The sequence below is a fragment of the Apis florea genome, unplaced genomic scaffold, assembly GCF_048593485.1.
Source record: "Apis florea isolate Af1SG1 unplaced genomic scaffold, ASM4859348v1 contig_3367_pilon, whole genome shotgun sequence".
In the NCBI taxonomy this organism is placed as follows: Eukaryota; Metazoa; Arthropoda; class Insecta; order Hymenoptera; family Apidae; genus Apis; species Apis florea.
This window is the reverse complement of record NW_028256746.1, coordinates 2,758,262-2,776,416: the sequence shown is the minus strand read 5'-3', so window position 1 is coordinate 2,776,416 and position 18,155 is coordinate 2,758,262. Positions and strand designations below refer to the sequence as shown.

At 36.6% G+C, this 18,155-nt stretch overlaps 1 protein-coding gene across 1 annotated transcript in view; it reads right to left on the bottom strand.

The window, feature by feature from the left end:
- The window catches only part of Nha1 (Na[+]/H[+] hydrogen antiporter 1), a 117,297-nt gene that overhangs the window by 98,790 nt on the left and 352 nt on the right, over positions 1-18,155 (bottom strand). The window lies entirely within an intron of this gene.

Genomic DNA, 18,155 nt, shown 5'->3' with positions numbered 1-18,155 from the left:
AAAAAAAAAAAAAAAAAAATGGAAGAAATGAACGAATCGTGAATACGGATCGCGCCAAGAAATTATTTCTCTTCTAGCTGTTCCATATTTCTCTTTCTTCTGCATCGATGATTCGAATGACTATACACCGAAGAAAAGACCAAAAAATAAAAAAAAAAAGATGAAAAAAAGAGATAAAGCGACGATACCATCCCCACTTAATCCCTGTTCGACATTTTCACGAGACAAATTGTGTATTCATGCAACAATCGCGCCAAGAAATTCTATTTCTCCTCTAGCTGTTCCATTTTTCTTTCTCTTTCTCGGTGATTCGAATGACTAAATACCGAAGAAAGAACCCAAAAAATAAAAAAAAAAGGATGAAAAAAGAAATAAAGCGACATTCTCCCTGTTCGACATTTTCGCACGCGATTTAAGATAAATTGCATAATAATCGCGCCAAGAAACTATTTCCATTTCTCCTTCTCTCCGCATCGATGATTCGAATAACTGAATGACCGAATGAAACACCAAAAAATAAAAATAAAAAGGAAAAAATACAAAAAAAAAGAAGGTGTTGGAAAAAAGAGGTAAAAAGAGATATCGTCCCCGGTTAATCTCTCGTTCGACGTTTTCGCGACGAGACGACGAACGGCGAACACAGAATCGCGCGCGTGTTCCACCAATAATCACGCCAAGGGAATTATTCCTCCTCCTCCTCCTCCTCTTCTCGCTCGACCATCATCCTCCGTCGCGGTACTTCCGCTAAAACCACTGCTGCCAATTATTACCTCTCATTATCCCGAGAATTGTCCCGGCGAGAATTGTTTTTTCGCGATAAAACCACCGCGCTTTTTCCTCCCTTTCGATCAAAATTCCCTTCCATACGAGCGACCAAATTTTTCCCGCCCAAAAGAAGAGGATCGCGGCGAATCGACTCGATCGAATGCACCAACCTTGGTCCGCTTCCAACCGCGGACAGCAGAGGTTTATTCCAAGAGAGGATCTTTCCAAAGATGCGGTCCAAGATGCAAGATGGAGAGAAGAAAATTGGCTGGTCTTGGTTCGTAGCTGTATAAAGTAAAAATCTCCCTTTTGAAATTTTCAAAATTTTTTTTTTTTTTTTTCATTCATCTCGAAATTTCGATTCGCGAAATTATCGATCAGCCATCAGTTGGAACACACCGGTGACTGGAATAGATGGGTAAATAATAAATGAACAGGGAGAGGGAGGGAACCGAATGCGAGTGATAAATCGCCCGGTTTTCTGAAAAGTTAAAGGCATTAATTACCCGCCGCCAAAATCGCCTGAGTGAAAATTTCGAAAAGCTGGACACTGTTGGAAACTGCGAGAAAAGGGGAAAAGGAAAAGGAGGGAGAAAAGTGGCGGGAGTTTGCGAAGGAAATTAGCGGAACGATGGAAAAATATCGTGCGAATTGGGGGACGAACGAGTTGGAAAGCGTGTTGGCATCGCGATTCCTCGAAATATCTAACGATATCGGCGTCGTCAGAAGGACGACTCGAATTTGCAATTCTGGATAACCGTTTTCTAGTCACGAGCGGTCACATGCGGTTTTAAACATTGTTTTAGAATAACGCAACGTTTGAACGACGGAGCAAGGAAATACCGGAGAGAACCGGTTCTCGTGTGCGCGATATTTCGGATCGAGTTAGAAAATTCTCGCGGTTTGACCGGTTAATTAGGAACAGTCTATGATTGCGTAACCGGGCTGGAAGAAGCTCGTCACGTGGAAACGACGAATAGATAGTTTCCAAGATTGTCGTCTCTGTTTGCGATGTTCGGGATTTCGAGTGGAACGTTTTATTTTCGGGTCACGAGGATATTTTTGTTAGATCGTGTTAGAAAATTGCACAGTTTGATCTTCTAATTTTGAATAAACACGCTCGTGACTTTGGTCACGAGCTATCACATGGCGTACTAAAAACGTCATTTTTGAACGATTAGTGGGAATAGAATCGCGCCGCTTGTTTCCAGCAAGCAATGCTTACGTTGAGTTTTTTTCCTATGAGAAAAATTATTATTTTTTTTATCCTCCGATCTTCTGATGATTTCTTAATACAAAAAGGTTATCGTGAAATTGTGAAAAAATTTTCTTCGAAAACTGTTCTAATTCGAACGAATTTTTGTCAATTTAACTTTCAATTTTTTGAACTAAACAAATTAATTCAAAAATTCGTTCAACTCGTAAAACGTTCATAATATAATATTTTACCAAAATTAATTATCTAATTGAATGAAAAAGCTGGAGAAGAAATTATTGGAAAAAATGAAAAGAGATCAGAATTATAAAATTCGTCTCGAGAATATTATTGGCAGGAAAGATATCGGGATGAAGCGATTTCAAGCCAATATCTCGAGCCACCAATTTAGATGCGTGACAGTAAGTTCGATTAACACGGTAAATTCAATCAGCGAAACAATTCGAGGAGACTCGCATTCAAATATAGGGGCCAGCACGATGTTTTTTCTTTCTTTCGTTCACGAAACGAGGTATATCGAGAGGTCAAGAAGAATTTTCGAAGAACGAGCACGTGCAATTTTAACGTTTCCCGCGATATTTTTTTTACCAACTTTTTTCGCATCGACTTCTTTGCGCCGCTTCCTTTCGCAAACGTTGCACACGTAACGCACAAATTGTTCGCCGCGAGATTAAACCCGGCTGATAGAAAAATGACAAAAACGTTCATCCCTTGATAGAGAGAGAGAGAGAGAGATTGGTGGTGGAACGTTCGATTTAACCGCGGCAATTAGAAAATATCGCACACCTCCTCTGCCCACGAATTGGGGTCGAAAGGTGATCAAATCGAGTGGCAGAAGAAAGAAAAAAAAAAAGGGCGTCCAGTATTTTTTGTTTACAGCAAACGAGAGATGGGATACGAAACGAAATGAAGAGTCATAAATTTTTCGAAGCAGTTTAGAGAAGAGAATTTAATATCTAATTATTAAATAATTAAATATAAAAATTTTTTTTAAGAAATTGCTATTCATTTTTTGAAGAGGTTTACAATTTTAACCTTTCTTATCCGACGATTTTTAATAATTTTGAAAATTTAAATTATAGAGTCATAGCTTCATCGAAATTTGCCGAATCGATGGCTGTAATGTTTTTCGTAAATGAATCAAGAATATGGAATCATTAATTAAACGTTCTTTTCGTTATATTGAATTATATTTCGTTATATAAAAAAAAAAAAAATGTAAAATTTTATCACCAACAGCAGGATGATAATTTAAACAACCCGGTAATAGTATAAGCGGCGTGGATTTAGGAAAAGAGTTGAACTTGAACATAGTTTAAAACGTTAAGACTTTTTACTGTTACTCGACTTGTTTAAGTAAGAACGAAACAGCTGGAATATTTCTTTAAAAATGGAAATAAACAAAAGAGGTCGGTATAAATTTTCTCCCGAATATGCTCTCTCGTAAGCGAGCGATGCAATCAATGAATTCTTCATTAAACGCGTTTTATTAACCTCTTAAACGAGAAATTATGCAAGAAGCTCGTGAATACTCGCAACACTCGATTTTTTTCTCCTTTCCTCTCTCTTTCTTTCCTTTCGTCTCTCGTATTTCCCTCACGAAATGGTTGCTTTGAGCATACAAGTTACAAAAACGGAGGAGCGCGTGCTCTGCAATTATATTGTAGATACTTTCTACACGTTTCTCTATTTTAACAGCAGTTCGACTTCGCTTTCCTCACTTTCGCGTTAAAGATATAGAAATTGTAAGAAGAAACGTTCGAGGAAAAATTTGGATACTTATCGAAATATAAATAATCTTTCTCCATTCATCCGCTTCATCCAAAATACGAGCATTCGCAACGAAAAACGATAAGAATAAGCTGCGTCGTATCGTTTCGTTAACGAAGCACGTTGCACGTCGTCGTCAAGCCGAGTTTCAATCTAAGATCTAAATTACAAATTGGAAAATATCTCAACGAGTGAACGATCACGCGATTCCAGTATTGGCATTGTCTCCTCTCCATTTCCAGTTAATTGAAATTATTTCCGTATTATTCCTCTCGTTTCGATTAATCGATTAGAAAGAAAAGGAAAAGAACACGACTAACCTTAATATCTCTCCACGTGGCTGGTTAACTCGAAGCTGGTTACCCGACGAAAACATAAAACGATGGTGTTTCGCGTTAGCAAGTTCCAAGGGCAATTATCATTTCGTACGACACATTTGCTTGCAATGCGCAAACAGAGAGGGGGAGTGGGTACGTGGCGAGGAGGAGGAGGAGGAGGAGGAGGATCTCGATTACGTTTGTTACCCCCTTTCCTTCCCCCATCTCTGTGCGTCTCGAGTTCTCTTCTTCCTGCGAGTTAGTTGATAATGACGGCTAATTGACACTGACGAAGGCTACTTGCGAGCCGAGTCGAGAGAATCGCACGAAATCTCTGCCACGTGTCCTTCTCTCCGTGTATTCGTGTATCTCTCCCTTCCCTTCGAGGGAATTTTATTTATTTATAGAAAAATAAATTTGTGGAGAAATAAAATGGAGAATTGCACATGTTGCGATTATTGGACGAGATCGATGGGATATTCGGTCGAAATTTCAGAAACTTTTCCGCTGTATCCCGTAGGGGTATAATTATTCAGTTGCAACTTCGCCCTCATCGTGACGTAAATCTCAATAGAGGGAGCGGGTGCAAGATTATCCGAGAATTAAAATTAACGGCCTGTATTTGCATTTTGTATTCGCGATGCTTAACAGAGAAACCTTTCGATCGTTTATCATATCCCTTCAAGTCGATACTCCTACTTGTATTTCCCTCGAACAAAAACGTCATACAAATTATCATCGAACGAATCGATCCTTTCCGCACGAATTTCTTCCAAGAAAATAACAATGACATCCACCCACACGTGTAAACATTACAATAATTCTCCTCGTTTTTTGAAAAAATACCTTTTCGATGTATAAGCTTCCAAAATGTAGGTTGAAATACGAGAAGAAGAAGAAGCATCCAATCGCATTAAAACTACTATAGTTATATATTTGTCGGTATTCGTGCCATCTTCGGGTGCCGATTCCGATATTGCATCCACGAGTACGTATATACGAGGATCGTTGGCTGACGTTGCACCCGATAACGCGTTTCGAATTTAAACACGCAACGTTTGTGCAAGCCACGATTATAAAGTTCAAATAGATGAGAGATAAATCATTGATTGGCCCTATCCCCCGTGTATCGACGCGCGCGTATTTACGAACGATAATGGCCCCGCGCGTTGTTTCGTTTATCCCTCCAATTTATTCACCCGATATACTTTCAATCATCGGATCATCACGCGACCAACTAACGCCCGCCCTCCCTCCGTCCCTCCGCCTTTATTTTTTTTTTGTTTTTTCATTTCTCGTGCAAATATCGTGCAATAATATTGTGATATTAACGCCGGGGTTTTTACGTTCGTTATTATTAACGAAGCCGTTAACACGGGCTTGTGCTGTTGTTGCAATTAAAACGATAGAGTGAAATCTATATTCCGTGTAGTGTTGATTGTTCACAAGCACAATTGTGAAAGCGCTTTTTTAAAAGAAAAAAAATACGCGTCTTTGAACATCGATGACCATTTTCCATCGCGAGAATTAATAAGACGATTAATTAAATCGAAGAAATTAAGGAATAATCGATTTTCGAGTAAATTTTAAGTGAGAAACTTTTGATATATTTGATCTTTCGATGGATATCGAAGGATATACCAGATTCCACAAGAGTTTTACTATCTTGAAAAATTGTTGTGAAGAGATTTTTTCGAAATCTACACTAATCTCATTCGTTGTACAACACGTAAGCATCCCCGATAATCGAAAATTTAACTAACTATATATAATATCGATACAGAATTAAAACGGCGAATATTCAAAATTTTGCTGTTCCAAATTAGCAATTTAATATCGATTCGATATCTATTTTTGAAAATTTTCCACCAATAAAATTGTTTCGTCGAGCAATAAATATTTCGCCCTCGGCTATCTTTACAAATTCACCGTATAATTCGTGTCCCGAAATAAACGTCAAATGGAACGTCGCTACATCGCGTTTTGAACATCATGCACCCTCCCTTCCACTTGTTTTCTCAACACCGCTTCAAAGTTATATATCGGTATGCATCTCGATTGAATTTCCTGCTCGACCGATTTTACGCTCGAACTATTTTCTTTTACTCATTATTCAATCACTTATTCGTTATTAATTTTTTGAGGCATGTAACAATGAACAACGGAATAGGCGAATTACGCCTGGCGGGGCAAAGTTTCCAGCGTTCCGCAACTCGTCTGAATTGCGAGATGAATTCGCGAAATCGACGTAGTTGTTGTTTTCATCGTGGTTAATTATTAAAATCGAGGCTCGATAATTGCATCCAATGATCGTCAATTGAAATCGAAATACCGCTAATTGCCCCGGGTTAAAGCTGTGCACACCCAAACTTCGTCCGTGTTCCACGTAATTTGCGATTAATCGGCCAACTAACTAAGATCGAAGACCGTTTCAATTTAACTCTAATTTTATACGCGAGTTTCGAATTTCGAATGATCGATATATAAATGCGTACGATTGTCGAATTGTGCGCGCGCGCGCCTCTCTTCCTCTCTTTTTCTTCGTTTTTATTACGTATTATTTATTATTGAAAATCATTGCTAAATTTAATTAAAAATGCCAACAATCATGGAATAAGAAAACTTTGGAATTGTTCCAAAAATACGACGAGCAAAAAGTTTACTCGATGAAAAATCCTCTAAGATTTTTCTTACAAATTATTTTTTTGGAAAAAAAAACGAGATCGCTTCAAATCTCGAAACACGTTGAAAAATTATTCACTTCCGGTCGAATAGGCTCGTAAGAATGAGAAGCCTTTCCCTCCCCTTTCGAGACTATCTTTTTCCCCAATTTATCGAGCTTTCAACATCGAGCGAGCACGAGTTGGAAAGAGAAGGAAAAATTGGCACCGATCACCTCGATCATTTGTTGTAAGCGAAAAATACGTAAACGAGTTAAACAGCGAGGGCAACGATAGGCTTTAATCCACGATTGCGGTATTGGATTTTCCCCAATGCCTGATAAAATGTTTTCGAACCCGCAGCTGCACCGTTCGCATACGCTATCAATAATTCGCGTGAGGCTGGGGAAAAAAAAAAAAAAAAGAAAAAGAAGAAAAAAATCACGATTTCGCGTGATTGATCGTTGAATCGCGACGAGGTTTCGATCGACAATCAACCAGGATGTACCGTATAACCGGGAAAAATTGAATGGGAATTGAATGGCGATGGATAGCAAGTAATTTTTACGTTCTTAACGATGAATTTATAGCCACCACGTACGATTCGAGAACGATGACAGATAATTATATTTTGGAATTATATAATTCGCAGTTCTCCATTGCCGAAATTCGTGATCGAAAAAAATAATATAGTTGGAGAAAAATGTCTCGATTAGTTGTTAATAGAATCCGAGTTTTCAAAACAGTTTCAACAGAAACGAAGGGAATTCGATTCGTTCGAATTTATTTTAAGATTAAACACCGAATGTGAGAAACAGATTTCCAACAACTTCTCGTCCCGCGAAGAGAAATAAAAATACCTGGAATGGAACATAGTTCGAAACGGTCCTCAAATTTTTATCAAATTCTTTTCTCCTTCCATTTCATCGATCACCCTCGACCCTTGTTTTATCGTTCGATCTAATCCTCCCGGCTCTCTCGTTTCCAAGTCCATAAAAATGCCGCGTAACGTTTTCTTCCCGTGATTACCAAGCAAATTCGAGAGTGAATATATATATATATATATTCCTTGAGTATTTTAAATCGAATCACCTTATCGGCAAATTTGCCACAAATTTGATCGCGCGATCAAAATCGCATCGCACGCGTAGACACAACGTTTAATCGACTGTTCAAAACACCCTTCTTCTCTCTGTTAATAAGCTCGCGCGTACATCATCCTTTCTTTCGAAACTCGCCTCTCCCAACCGATTATCCGGATTATCCATTTCGTGCAACCGAATTCTCTATTTATAACTCTTCTGTCTTTTTCTTCTTCTTTTCTTTTTTTCCTTTTCATCCCTTCGTTTCTGGCTATCTTTTTAACTTGAAATAAATGGGGACGAGATTAAATCAAATCCATCCATTAAGGCGCAGTTAATTATTATTACGCGTCGACGAGGAAGAATATTCTTTAATTTTGCAAATTTGGTAAATTTGAACCTCTATATTGGAGTATTAGGTTGAATAACGCAACGTGTGATTCTTTGTGAAAAAGAAAAAAAGTGGAATTTTTTTTGTCCAAGGCTTTGTGTTTTTTTTTTTCTTTTTTTCGAGAAAATAGAATTTCAAAATTTGTTAAATACAGGTCGATATACGTGGCCGATATAATAATGTAGTGGGAGCGTTTTTTCTTTCTTTTTTGAAAAAAAATTCCCAAAAAAAAGGAAATGGAATAAAATAGCTTTGTTGAAAGCTTCGTTTTTTTTTTTTTGAGAAAATTGAATTTTTCGAGCAAAGTTGAATAGGAACGAATTATCAATAGGAGATGATTCATTCTACGTGTGAGGGTAAAAGCGGAAAAATGTGCAATTAATTTTATTTCGAATTTGAAACTTAATTTTCGAATCGTACAACATCTTCTTCTGCGGAAATGTTTAATTTCCAAAGGTGAAGAATGAATTTTAAAATTCAATTCTAAAACGAAATTTTTAAATTTTCAAAAGGTTTTCAAATATTGTTTTCGTTTATCTCGAACAATTTAACAAGATTCCTTAGAATTTAAATATCAAGATGGATATGAATAAAAAAAGAGAGAAAAATATATATATATACCGATTTAAACGAGATATTTGCTTAAGAAAAGAAACCGAAGGGAAAAGGTCGAGGAACAGGATTTGCCGGAGGAATCGGGATTCTCATTTAAATATTTTTCGCGATACCTTTCGGAATATAAAACATATATATCCTGAGATATACGAGGGCTCGAAATCCTTCCCAGTTTATTCAACCAGACAGCAATTTTCCCGTTTTATCCGTTACACCGCCAACCTGACCCTTCCCCTCCAACCCTGTCACGAGCAAAATGCGGTTATGCCGCAGAAATACAAGCCATCCATCGTGAAACAACATTTCGATCATTCGTGCACTTGCGCCAATTTAATCGAAACAGATTCCACTTTTCGTACACCACAAGATCCTCAACTTGTATAATTATCTTTTATCTTCTCATACAGATAATCTCGTGTGTGTGGAAATTCGATATGAAATTTTATAATACCGTCGTCGATAATACCGAATTATTTTGCGAATAATGCGTCAATTTTCGAACTATTCGATATTAAGCTCGTCGAAAATTAATATAAATAAAAGAGAAAAAGAGCATAAATGATGGATATGCGTACGATAGTTCGACAGGTGTTTAATTAAGTAAGAATATGGAGGTCGGAAAGAGTAAGAAGGTAATTAAACTCGATCGGCTTAGATCTTTTAGAGTTAGAACGGGTTAAATTAGATTGAATTTGATGCCGCGTGTGAGACGATTCGTTACGTTCGAATTTATTTATATCCCGAATCTTTCATCCAATTTTTATAACACAATTTGAAAAATTTCATTAAAAACTTTCCAACATTTTTCCAACCATCGTCGTGATATTCCCTAGAATCTTAATAATTCGTCCCTTCTTAAATATCCAATTTTCAACTTTTACACACAAAAAAAAAAATAATTTCTATAAAGTTTCTAAATCCCCTCCCTCTTCGATTATCTGAAATATTTAATCCACTTTCTTCTTCTTTCACGCAAAAATTCACAAAATTTCCTAAAATTTCACCGCTAATTAAACCCTCTTGCACCCGCAAATTAAACCCACCCCCTCGAAACGTGTCCTTCGGCCAACTTCGAGGGATATAAATTTCCAGCATTTCCGTGTCCTTCTTCCGTAGAAGAAACCTCTACGTCCGTTGTGTAAAACGGTGGTGTACAACGGTGTGGAGTAGCGAGAGGAAACGGAAGGGAACAGCACAAAAGGAAACTTCAACCCACGTTGGTTGGAGAAAACGCGAAAGAACCGTTCCAGAGACTCGAATCCCTCCCTAAGAAATTTCCCTAACGATATACGCGAGAGATTCCTGTCTAGCCCGCCTGTCTCGCGCCTCAAAAAAAGGAGGAAGAAGGGGAGAAAAAAAGGAAGGAAGTCGCCAGCCAAGTTTCTCTCCAAGTCCCCGCGGACAAAATTAATTCGCGAAACATCTGCGGCCAGCATAATTAAAACGATCTGTTTACGAGGGAGGGAGCCAAAAAGAACGGGGTGGGTGGAAAAATTCTAGGGAAACGCGAGATTTACGCTTTCACGAGCGAAAGGGATCTTCCATGTCCACGTTTTTCTTATCGCCTGTAATGAAAGTAATTCGTATCGGTATTACGGATCACGAGGATTGGTAAATTGAAGGGTGTGCATAACGTCCTCTTTTCCCTCTTCTTTTCCTCTTTCAAGGGGATTCGAGGCTTTGTGGAGGAACAGGAATTTGATGAATTTCGGTTGTTTTAGAAAATGTGGACAAGCAGTTTGTCGAAGCGTCGACGATACGGTGTTCCATTTGTAGAGTATTACTTTAAGAAGAGAATAATTAGTAAGAAGTTGCATGAAGCAACGAGAATTTAATTTTTTGAAACGTATTTTTTGTTAGTCTATGGTTATTATAAAGACACAAAGTCAAGCGATATAATTATCTCTTCTATCTTATGCGACATTTCTTTCGTCTTGAAATGAATCACCAATTCCCTGTCGGATATAAATAAAGTATTTTATATCCAAGTTTAAATCGAATTAAAAATCGCGAGAACGAAGGTTCGAACGAAGGTCTCGGATGGAATGTGATTTTTAAAGATTATAAATAAAACGTTTCTTCGATACGAACAAAATGAAAAGCAAATGTATTCGTAAATCGTGCCGGTCTTTTATCTCGTCAAGAGTGTTTCGTTAGCTATCTTTCGTCGTCTAGGGCTAAATATTCCTATTTAAAACGCGGCATTCGTCGGCCGAGGAACAACAACAATTCCCTCTCTTTAATTATCCCAGGGCAACGATAACCGTTGTAACTGTTCGCCGGTACAATTAGCACCGTCCTTGTTCTGCCGACAATTTGTTTTCACGCCGCCCGATTTTACCACCCCGGCGAATTAAGAGGAGCAACGGGTTAACGGCTTCTCCATCACGTCGGAATTTTCTCCGCGGAATTTATCCTAATTTTTCACTTCCACTCGATCGATCAAAATGGTGGCAATGAAAATAATTATATTTATTATTTTTGAGGATGAAATTTAGAAGCATTGTAGAATGTTTATTCTCATTATCTACGAAAGATAAGGCGTTGAAAGTTTCGAAATTTTAATTTCAAAGGGAAGAAGAACACTCGCGAGAAGATAATAGAAATTGGATGGAATTGAAGAATATTATGGATGGTTCCGAGGATTTCGTGATCTTATTTCCACCATCCACGTGGAGAAAAAAAATACACGGAGGATTTAATGTATTATTGTTGGATAGTCGAAGAAAAATATTGAACGTTTCTTCGAGATTACATTGGTTGGCCGAAAAAAAGATTTCCAATCTCGGTATGGCATTCAATTTCTTCCCTCGAAAGGGACACTCGTGGTCACTTTTCCCCACCAACTCTATGATACTTTAGGGAGACTCATTTTTCATGCTCGATTCTTTATCTTGCTTCAGCGTGGAACTTATGTGCCTCTGCGAGATAAATACACTTCCTGACTTGAATACTCGAGTTACATAGTTACAATTTCTACAATTTATATACAGAAAATATTCGAAATTAAAGAATACACGCACAGACATTGTCTTTTGCTAACCTTATTAAATGGTTTAAAATTAATCTTCACCAATCTAAAATTAATTCTCACACAAATTTCCTTTGCTTCTATACAATATACAATTTCATTTATTCCACAATTAAAAAATATTCACTGAAATTTTAATTTTCAAAACGCAATGCATTCCCTTGTTTTATCAATTTTATTCACGATCCAAAATTAATCTTCTAAATTTTCTTTACTTTTATACAATTTCATCTGTTGCACGATTAAAAAAATATTCCCTAAAAATTTTCATCGTCGAGATCCTTCAGATGTGAATTTCCTTTATCTCTATACAATTGCACGAAAAAATATTCCAAACTCGGCACAATTTAAATTTTCATCGTCTATACGTTTCCTTACCGATTTTATCATCAATCCAAAATTAATTCTCGAGACACGAATTTCCTTTACCTCTGTACAACATACAATTTTATCTATTCCACGATTAAAAAATTTTCATCAAAATGTCAAAACGCAACGCATTCCCTTACTCCATCAATTTTTCATTCTCCTCGATCCAAAATTAATCTTCTAAATTTCCTTTGCTTTTATACAATTTCATCTGTTACAATTACAATTAAAAAAAATATTCCCTAAAATTTTCATGATCGAGATCCTCCAGATGTGAATTTCCTTTATCTCTATGCAACATACAATTTCATCTGTTCCACGATTAAAAAATATTCGCTAAAATTTTCAACGTCAAAACGCAACGTATTCCCTTACTCCATCAATTTTTCATTCTCCTCGATTCAAAAATTAATCTTCTAAATTTCCTTTCGTACAATTTCATCTGTTACAATTAAAAAAAAATATTCCCTAAAATTTTCATGGTCGAGACGCGACACGTTATGTATCGAATATTTTTCCATACGTGCATGCGGGTTGGCAACTTAGCACGGCACAAATACCCATAGACCTATATATCGAGAACCCGGATACACCCGAGTGAAACGAGGCTCGCCCTTCACCACGCGTCCCACACCGTCACTACTCCAGCATTACGCTGACAAACCCTCCTGGCTGCCACCATTCCCTGCCATTTGCATCGCTCGCTCGCCAATATCGACAAGCCTTGTATCGCTTAGCCGGCATACGCGTCCGAATTTTCCCCCATTTCCTTTCACGTCCAAATTACGTTATATTTTTCACGCGAGGAACAGGAGAAAGTTGAATGTTTAAACAAATTTATTTATCGTAGGAATTAGATCACGGATTGACGACGTATTGCATGGATTAAGGTTCTTTAATGCATCACACGAGGATGTAGGAATTGTTTGTACGTCGCAATCAGACGAGAATATGAAAGGATGGTAATTCTGAAAAGTTGGTGTCCGACTCGGCATGTGTAAAGTTTAATGCAATTTGTTGTCCTTGTTCTCAACCCCTTCTTATTACCCCCCTCGCGAGAAGATTTTTTCGAAATGGCGTACTTTATTAGACGAGCTTCTTTGTCAAGTTCGGGGGGAGGGGGGGGGGTATATTTTTGTCGTAACGAGTATAATTAAAGCTTGAAATTTCTCGTTCAACTTTTATTCAAATTCTTTGGTACGAACTCGTCGAGCCGAAATAAAGATTCCTCCTTTCAGCCAACCGTTCCCTTTCATCCGCTCGATTTACACAGGAAATCCGATAACACGTAAATTCCATGGAATCGAATTCTAAAACGATTGCGGTTTACATAACTGGCAAACAATTATCGATTTTAACAGGTCAGCGAGTTGAATCGCGACTGAATTAGTCGTATTCGCGGCTTTTTTGAATTTACGACCACCCATTTTAATATTTAACACGTGGCCATTGTCCCTTCTGAATACATATATCCCTCGTTTCCATGACGACACGTATTTTAGAAAAAAAAAAAAAAAAAAATTATCGAAAGAATACGTGGAAGAATTTTCATTTTTTCGCGTATCGAATACAATCGGATACAATCCTCCCCTTTTTCTCGTTGATATCGAATTAAACGTACGTGGAATCAATTTTTTTTTTAGTTAAAAATCGATTCTCAGCCTAGAATCGTTCGTTTTCGAAAGTTTATATACATATAATCTGAATTAAATCGATAATTTTTGATCGATTGTGAAACAGATAGAGTGAAACCTCCACGTACATTCGTTATGAATGAACGAATATATATAATAATTGATCGAATGTCAATCTTTTTTTTTTTTTTCCAACGAGAATCGACGAAAAATATAAACGAAGAAAGAAAATAATTGGTTCTGGAATCGGGGTCTCGGATAAATAAAATTTTAATCGAATCAGATCGAACTTATTGAAAAGCTGCGGTGGCGAAAAGTGAGTGGTGGAATTTTTTTGGTGACGAATAATGGACTTTTGAACGAAGATGGAAAAAAAAGGAAAAAAAAAAAAACGTAACGAATATCGAACTCGAATATAGAGATTCCATCGCACACGTGTATATGCACATATATATATATAAAAACTGTTTCCATTTCCCATTGTGTGAACGTTAATCGTAGCTAATGAAATCCTGGTTGGCGGATATTCGATCAAATTAGAGGGGTGAAATTTCGTTCCGCGCGAAAATTGTGATCGTCGAACAGTCCGCGGGCGTAAAACAGAAATAATGAAGCGTGGGCGAAGCTTTTGGGGAAGCCAACTGTGCCGAAACGTTGTTGCGTTTCCGTCTATGAATTATACGTTATTAACCGCGCCGCGTTCATTAACGTCGTATCATCGTTTGATTCGGCGAAACAGCGGCGAGAATCCACGTTTTCCTCGAATAATTCACGCGACAATCGTCTAATGATTCAAAACGTTAATTCAACCGTGTCCTCGTTCGTTTTACGATTCGAGGTTCAATATTGAACGTTTTTTTCCAGACCTTTTCGGTACTTTTATTTATATATATAGTAACAGGAAAATTTGATTGAACGTAGCATTTTGAAGATTCTATTTGCAACAGAAAATGAATTGAAAACGAATCTTTTCAATAGTTATTATATATAGATCGTTTCGAAATTTTGTTATCGAAGAATGTAAATGTAAATTCGAGATAGAGAAATTGATGAATCTTTTGAATAGTTATTTAATGGGAATTTGAGAAACGAGGGAGAAGAAAATTTGGAAATCGGTGCTAATTTTTGGAAAATGACAATTTCGGGTAATTTTCCTCGACGTAACAATCGTTGAATATCCGACACGATATTGATTTTATGGAGGTAGCTAGGTCTGACACTAATTTATTTACAGAATTCTATATGCTTTCAACAACTTGGTCTTATCAAGCAGGAGTTGTGTAAAGTTGAGGAGGCAATTGTTTGAAAGCTGTCCTCCCAACTTCGTGTTTGACACGCTAGTTTAAAACTTTAAAAAGTAACTCCATGACCGTAACTCCATGAATTGTAACTAACTTCAAAACAAGATGTTAAGAAAATAAAATTAATCAGAAACTTTCTGGATAAAATTAATAATGATTTAACGCCTTGCGAAAGATGATACTTTCGAGAATTATTGTAAAAATAAACCGTTTTATTTGGAAAGCTTTCAGTTTTCTAACTTGAACCGATAGTCTATCGAATTATTCTTCAACCACATTCTATTCTTCTGGCTTGTGAAATATAATTTTTACACGCCCAAAAGTAAAAAAAAAAAAAAAAAAAACCATGCAATTTTAATACAAATATTTATTATTCAGCGAAATGTGTGTAGCAAGAAAATTTTTGGACGACAACATTTCATAATAAAATTTCGCATCTACGCAACTTTCGGCTTTTAAAATATTTTTAACGTGTCGGAAGATGGAATTTTTCAAAACATTCTACCCGAGCAATAATGGACGTTTTATAGTCCATTAAACAAAAAAAAAAAAAAAAAAAAAAAAATGCTAAAATATTTCCATAACTAAAAAAAAAAAAAAAATAAAAAAAATAGTTGATCACAATGTCACAAACGATTATTCAACTTTGAAAAATCTAAAAACAGTTTCATTCCGTAGCACGGCCAAAGCCAATCCTCCAAAACTCGGCCGATTCCAATTCAAATGCACGCCACAACTGTCCCCGTTCTCACCATCGATTTCATCCACTTCATTTTTTTTTTTTTTTTTCCAAACGCGGCCACCAAGCAAAACCACGCGCAATTCCCGCGGTCCCGCGCAATTCCAAATCGTCATTCCCCATCCACAACCGGTAAATAACGCTTAATATTCGAATCTATGGAGTGGCGATTATCGGTATCGGTGTATCCGGACCACGATTCGACGAATCGTTCATGAACGGATCCTTCGAGCGAACATTTTCGAGGAAATTTAGATAAAACGCGAAGGAATCGAGCCTATAATCGCGCAACGTCGTTCCTGGTATCTTTATTCGATCGAATAATTGATTTTAAACGTCGGTTTTCTCGCCGCAATATCCCATGACGGCCTCGATATCGCGCGAACCATCCACTTTATCCACTTCTTTCTCTTCCCTTTGTGCACTCTTGTTCTCCCAAGAGTGAATAGAGAATCGCTGTTTCGATCTAAAAAAAAACAGCGTTTCTCAACCTTTTTTTTTTTTTTATCCATTTTCGATAGATTTGATAAAATAGGAATAACTTGATTTCCAGAAGTAATTCTATTGTTGTTAAATGTTAAAATATTTAATATATGTATCGTGAATGTTTGATATTTTTTCGCATTAAAAAAAAAAAAAAAAAAAAAAAAAAGGAAAAGAAAGTCGCTTTCCAATCCACGGGTTGGGAATCCATGATCTAAATCCTGTCTGCAATCGCAGATAGAGACGATGCAGGGATACGGGGAGTGGAGGGTAAATAAAATTATAGGAAGTCAAGTGGTGGTCACTGAAGGATGGAGAGAGGAGGTTGGAACTCGATTCTACGCTCGCTACCGGGAGATTGTAGGTGGGATTTGACGTGGAAAATGCAGGCAGGGATGGACGTATAGTCCTTCGAACAGAACTCCACGTGTATCTTGTATACTCTGATTACTCTTTTTGTGTGAGAGTGGTTTCAAAGATGTAACAAATCATGTAGAAAGATTCCTTGGAGTTTGGACTGTCTCGATTGGAATTGGAGAAAAAAAATTTTGAAAAGAAATATATGTTATATATTGATATATATATATCTCGTAACTCGTGTTAATTTAATTAATATTGAGATTTACTATTTTTTGTTGTTATTCTTGATATCGTATTATTCTTGATTCTATTGTGGCGCATGTGTGCAATGGTGACAGCTAGAATCGCACTAACTGATGCGTAGATACGTGCACCAGATGGGAACAAACATGTGCAGTACTTGTATATTTTTTTTTAATTCCTAACCGATCGATATTTCTAAATATATAGATATCTCGTCTATCTAAATTAAATTTACTGCGTATTTAAATCTATAGATTTAGAAAATAATAATAAAAATAAAATATTTAAAATAAATAAATTATTTTTTAATAAATTTATAAGCGGAAATAATAAGAATTTCTCGATCTTCGAATTAGAAAAAAAAGTAAATTGCACAAGTGTATTGATGCGTTCCCATATACGGGAATCATATTACATCGAAGGGCACGAAGGTTCAAAGCAAGTGGAATTTATTGGAAGCGAAGTGCTAGTCGATATAATACAAACTTCGAGTATCACTTCTAGAACTCGAAACGTGACACGATTGAGTATTTGCTGCATATACCGTGACACAAATACACGCGTCAGATTTGGAAAATCCCTTTGAGGATTCTTTTCGAAACACGTGATTATCTATCGCAAATTCGCGTTACCATCGAAAAATTTGTCGAATATCTTTATCTTTTTTCCGATTCATTTTTCGTATTTACTTTTCGTCTTATCGTTAAAAATAATTGAACTTAAAGAATACAAAAACCATGCGAGTTAAAGAAAAGTCATAACTTATTATGTAAGTCAATTCGTACGTATTAAATATTGCTGAAGAATTCCTGAACAACCATCTGTCTTGGAAAAGAATGGTTTAAAATTTTACGTTGCGATCGACGCGCTATCTATTTGCAGTTTCAATGTCAGCAATCAACTGAAATTCGAAATTTATCTCGCGAAATATAAAACGAATGACACGCACTGAATGTTTCTTTTCTAACAATCCATTAATTATTTCAGTCGATTATTGCATTGTATGTATAAAAATAAATTTCTCTGACAACGATAAAGCTCATAAATTTGCACTATTCCACACAATTATTAATGAAATTTCAATTTTGAAAATTTATAACTATTTGAACATTAAAAAAGGCATATTTGACTATAGCTTCCTCTCTAATAGAAGATAATAGAAACTAATGTTACAAAATG